Source organism: Microcaecilia unicolor, chromosome 1 (genome assembly GCF_901765095.1).
Source record: "Microcaecilia unicolor chromosome 1, aMicUni1.1, whole genome shotgun sequence".
NCBI lineage: Eukaryota > Metazoa > Chordata > Amphibia > Gymnophiona > Siphonopidae > Microcaecilia > Microcaecilia unicolor.
Window position 1 is genome coordinate 635529993 of NC_044031.1, and position 6251 is coordinate 635536243.

Consider the following 6251-nt stretch of genomic DNA (forward strand, 5'->3'; position numbering starts at 1 on the left):
AAAATTTAGTAATTTGGATGACAAATATTGCATTTGGGGTGATCTGTGAGTGTGATGGAGTTTTTTTCTAAGCCATATGATGTCAAGCTGAGCTCAAACCTTATAGGCTGCAAGTTCAGGCTGGTTGGGTGGCTAAACTGAGGCTTTGTTTCTCCATCAACATATGTGGTTATATGAAAATTTGAAAGCAGTGTGAATGGCAAGTGTTACTTATACGCAGCTGGTGTGAGGCTGGGTTCTTGATTTTCAATAATTAAAGACAGCTAAAGTGAACTATTGGTCAAATAGCGCTTTACAAATGCACTCAGTCTGCAGCCCCTCATTACCTCTCTACCCTCATCTCCCCTTACATTCCCGCCCGAAACCTCCGCTTATAGGACAAATCCCTCCTCTCAGTACCCTTCTCCACCACCGCCAATTCCAGGCTTCACCCATTCTGCCTCGCCTCACCCAATGCTTGGAATAAACTTCCTGAGCCCTTACGCCAAGCCCCCTCCCTACCCATCTTCAAATCCTTACCCAAAGCCCACCTCTTCAATATTGCTTTCGGCACCTAACCTTTATACCTTTCAGGAAATCTAGACTGCCCATTTTGATGACCCCTACTTGTCTGACTGTACATTTTATCCTTTAGATTGTAAGCTCTTTGAGCAGGGACTGTCCTTTTATGTTAAATTGTACAGCGCTGCGTAACCCTAGTAGCGCTTTAGAAATGTCAAATAGTAGTAGTAGTAGTAGTAGTAGTAAATAAAATATCAACAGGTTGGTATCTAGCTGGCGGTCAACAAATTTCTTGGCCATTGCTGGCTCTATTCCCAGGCACCGGCACCAAATATTAAGGCATAAGTAGCCGGCTGACACTTATGCTGTTAAATGCAATATTCAGCCTTTAACTGTATAAACTGAACTACATAAAGATAGGACAGCTTTTGATGCTGGCCAGTTTAGGCGGTAATCATATGTGGTTAAGTGCTATCAGCTGGACCACCCACAAATTAGCTGTTTTCGGCTTAGGTGCTAACTGCAGATATTCAGTGGTATTATCCAGTTAAGTACCACTGAATGGTGGTAGTTAGCCACAGACAAGTGAGGTAAATGGCCAGGAACCTTTTCCAAACATTAAAATTGCTTTGAATATCGGGCGGCAAGTATTCATTAAGAGGAAAAATAAGTCAGCGAGATCATGTATTATGAAAGGCTGATAGCTGGAAGTTGTTTACCTGTTAAAATTCCCCTTCCTTCTGTGCCCCTGTCTCTTCAGTCCTGGATTAGAGATGTGCTCTTTTGCTGCTCTGTCTGGGGCTTCCTTTCTGGTGAGGTAGCAGTGTACACAGTGCTTGTTTTATTACCCTTAATCTGAATACACGCTGGAGTTCTGGAGTCCTTATTTGAGAGACTTTTGTGGCTGGAAGCGGGAGGGAGGGAGGGAGGGGGAGGGAGAGGGGCTCCAGTACAGAAGTCTGTTGTGGTGCCAAAGGGAATACAAATTAACCATCCCTGAAGGGGCTTGCCCAATACTGAGGATGCTCAGCACTCCCAGAGCTGGATCCTATGGATGTGACTTTATTATGAGACCTATCCGAAATGAAAAGAACAAAAAGGAGACTAAAACCGTCTTGTCACTTTCTCACAGGTGCTCACTGTTCACTTTCTCTCATACACACACTCTCTTTTTCTGTCTCTCACATTCACTTTCACACATCCCATTCGCTCACATAAAGTGCCTCTCCCTGCCACTGAGGCACTCTCAGTGTAGCAGCCTCCTCCTTTGTGAAGGTTGAGGGTTACCCTGAAGATGGGTACATCATCAAATAAGTGGTGTCTATGGCCTAAATATATTCTGACTCCCCCAGCTCTCTCCCTCATGGCACACAGACAGGCAAATGGCCCCTTCCAGTGAGATTAAAACAGTAACTGCCAATGGTCATTAGACACAGTAAAGGTGAAAGCAAAAAGAATGGAGATCTTGGTAACAGGGTGCAAAAAATTATTTTCAAAGGGCAACCAAAAAATAAAAACAGTAAGGCAATGTGAGGTAATTGCCAAAAGAATCAGTTTTATAAGCGATAGAGATCTCGGTCTCCACTCTACAGTATAAAGGAGACCCTGGGCTGGAGTGACCAGGTAGGTAAGAGTAGCCTGGTGCTGCTGCCCCTCCATAGGGGGATGGGGAATATCTCTCTTTCCCCCTTCTTCCTGAAGGATGGGTTGGCATTCACTTGTCACTGGACAGCTAAGGGTGGATCTGACCAGCCAGGAGGTAGACTGCAGATGAGGGATACAGGAGGCAAATTAAGGGGCTGAACCTCTTTTCTGTTCCTATTGCCCACCAACACCGACTCAGGTAGGTCAAGTCAAACTCCCATGGCCTTCTCCATATGCTCTCTCTAACCCAGACCCATCTAGTCAAAGGAAAGGGATTGGTCAAAGGGTTATGGTTTTGATATACCACCTTTCTGTGGGTACAACATAGTAACATATAGTAGATGATGGAAGAAAAAGACCTGCACAGTCCATCCAGTCTACCCAACAAGATAAACTCATATGTGCTACTTTTTGTGTATAGCTTACCTTGATTTGTACCTGTCCTTTTCAGGGCACAGACCGTATAAGTCTGCCCAGCACTATCCCCACCTCCCAACCACCAGCCCTGCCTCCCACCACCGGTTCTGTGGTTTACTTACACAGTACCTTGGGATGAAAGGTAGGACACTATTTAGGACTTGGTAGATCCTTGGAGACACTAACAGTCACACACTGAATTAATAACTACTTTACAGGCTTCCTGAAGGAAGGGTAGCATGGGTTAGGTAGGGAAGATAGGTCGTTCCCACCTGTCACCTAACTCTGTTACCTTGTGCACAATGTTTGGCACATTACCCAGCTTCATTATTAGATCCTACAAAGGCTTGCCTCCAAAACTGTGCGCATATTTGAAGCAACCTCTGATGTGACAGGGGTGAAACAGATGAGGTACATATCTGAGTTTTGACTGATTGGGGTGTGTATTTTGCAACATACATCTTTTCACAATGAATAACAGCTCATTGTCCACCTCCCCAGTAGAGGCATAGGTATAGACAGAGAGGTAAGCCAATACTCAACACACAACACAAAGGTATACCCAAAATATGTGGAAGGTCTCCATTTTATGACATTGGGTTCTGATCACAGAGTTTTGACTGATTGGGGTGTGTATTTTGCAACATACATCTTTTCACAATGAATAACAGCTCATTGTCCACCTCCCCAGTAGAGGCATAGGTATAGACAGAGAGGTAAGCCAATACTCAACACACAACACAAAGGTATACCCAAAATATGTGGAAGGTCTCCATTTTATGACATTGGGTTCTGATCACAGTGAGGCACATAATGGGGAGAAGCAATGATGTCGTCATATCTATGGACATTATCCACTGTATGCTGCTTGTGCCTCGCTATCTCAAATACTATGGCACAGTTCACATCTGCATCTAAACAACGACATCACGACACCTGATTACACAAGCTGTTGCTGTGAAACACGTGCCAGCAAGGATACCGAATGTGCCTCTACACCATTCTCCATGGATATGCCAGAACTCAAAGCCACAACTGGGACAGCGGGTAATCATACCTTCCTATGTTGTTCAATACCAGCACACAGTTCGCCACAGACAAGCAAATCTATCTTTAATAATAAGGCTCCTGGCACTGCTTGGAGTTCTCTCAGATGTAGAGATTACGATTCCCTTAGTGTGTACAGTCATTGTTGTACAGCTTGGCCCTTAGTTTATAGTTTAATAGAATTCACTATACCGCTCAACCTAATTTGCAGATCTGAACGGTTTACAAAACTAAGGGTACATAAATAGGCAGAAAGGAGCTACAATATGAGATAGGATAGTAATAAATCATACACACATAAGAAGGAAGCAGAAGCTAAACAGCAGAGAGTAGGAAAGGTCATAGAAGGCAAAAAGGGAAAGGAGAGGGAGAAATGAGAAGGGAGGGACAGAGAGGAAAGGAAGAACAGCCACGTGTCTGAATTCGATTTCCCCTATTGAGGATCAAGGTCATTAAAGGTTTGATTAAAAAGTCCTGGATATCATCTCTGAGATGTCAGCATTGAATGTGGCAGCTTGCCCTCACACTAAGAAGCTTGCCACAGTGGCTAGGTTTCTCAGAAAAGCTGCTCCACAGACCTGCCAATGGTGTAGGAGGGGTCAGACCTGCATAGGGTTACCGTATGGCTCCAGAAAAAGGAAGACGGATTGAGCCAGCCGGGTTTTACTTCCATTGCTTGAAAGCAATGGAAGTAAAACCCGGCTGGCTCAATCCGTCCTCCTTTTTCTGGAGCCATACGGTAACCCTATGCAGGTCTGACCCCTCCTACACCATTGGCAGGTCTGTGGAGCAGCTGCTACAGCCACTCAGGGCCTTCAAAGGACAGGCTGCTACTAATACCTAGGAGACAACAGTCACTGCCTTGTCAATGGCCCTTCGCTGCCCATATAGCAGCATGGACATGTTCACATGTTTCACTAGCCCAATCTGAGGTCCAGTGTCTGATATGTAGCTTGGGACCTGCAATGAATAAATGCCTAAAAGTCATTCTCTACGTGAGACACTAACCCTATAATCTAAGCGTACATGACAAATCACTCACACACCACATACCAGTTCATATATTGAAGTATGAATTCATTAGTATCATCTGGAACAATAGGGACACCTCCCTATCCCCATACCACAGGGCACACTATATACATATATTGTCATTGTGAAATAACATACCTCACCTGTCACCAGCCACACTGTTTTTTTGATGTTCCAACATATAGGATAGATGTGAGGGAAAACATGGGGGAGGGGGTAAAATTAGAATGACATCATCACCATGTGACACTGCAACAGTGTGGAAATCTAGACAGTACCATACAGAATTTTGCAACGTACATATTACTACGGTTACCATATGGCTCCAGAAAAAGGAGGACAGATTGAGCCAGTAGTCTGGGTTTTACTTCCATTGCTTTCAATGGAAGCAAAACCCGGACTGGATCAATGTGACCTCCTTTTTCTGGAGCCATACGGTAACCCTACGAATTACCAAATGTGCTGCAGGTGATTCTAGGGAGCTTTCTCTGAGGCACACATGGATGTTGGCACCATTGCATTCAAAGACCATGTTTGCAAAACTCAGGCCTTTGAGGACCAACTCCTGGTTTAATTCAGATTTGACCACATTGGTATTTCCCTCCTACTGTTGCAGTAATGCAATCCCTACACATAGCTCTGCATATGTACATCAATTCTGCTCTGCAATACCTCCTGCTGTTCCAGTAATGCAATCCCTAAACACAGCTCTGCCAATGCACCTAAGTTTTGCCCTGCAATAGCTCTTACTATTTGAGGAATAACACCCACACAGGTCTGGAAATGCACCTCAGTCCTGCCTTGTAGCTCTCCTGTTTTTCATTCATTGACTGTGCCACTACTTGCTGTAAAATTTGCTGTGGACTTGGATTAAAAGACTGCTAAATGTAAATCTGAATTATTTAATAGCAGTGGTAGAGCTTCCAGATAATTTTGACTCTTAGACCAGGGAATCTCAACCCAATCCTCAGGACTCACCTAGCCAGTCAGATTTTCAGGACACCCACAATGAATATGCAGGAGTTGGATTTCTATGAACTGTCTCTGTCATATGTGACTCTCTCTCTCTCTCATGCATATTCATTGTGGGTATCCTGAAAACCTGACTGGCAGGGTGTGCCCCGAGGACTGGGTTGAGAACTCCTGCTTACGGCTGCCAGCTGGATTCAGATTCGCAGGACAAGATTGATCCAGTCCCCTTTGCATTTCCTAAGAAAAGCAAGACTACAAGTCCCAGCATGCACTGGAGTATACCCAGGACAGGATCAACCCTGTCTTATAAATCTGGATCCAGCTGGCAGCCTTACCCCTGCTCTTAGGCATATAAACTCTTGCCCACCAATACAACAGAGACTTTAGCATTTCTGGATATTCCCAAATGAATGCATGTATTTAATTAATTGTACAGACAGGTCTGTCTCTGATGCCCCTTCCTGCTGCATTCTGGTATCTGCCTAGCGGATTTAATGCCAAAGGTAGGATTACAAATCTAGCTATGCACTGGAATGTAAGAACAAAAGTTAGGGCCGGTGAAAGTTCTCTCTTAAGAACAGAGGAGAAGCACTTGACAGGGCTGAAAACAGAATACAAAGAAAAGGTTCACCATGAGG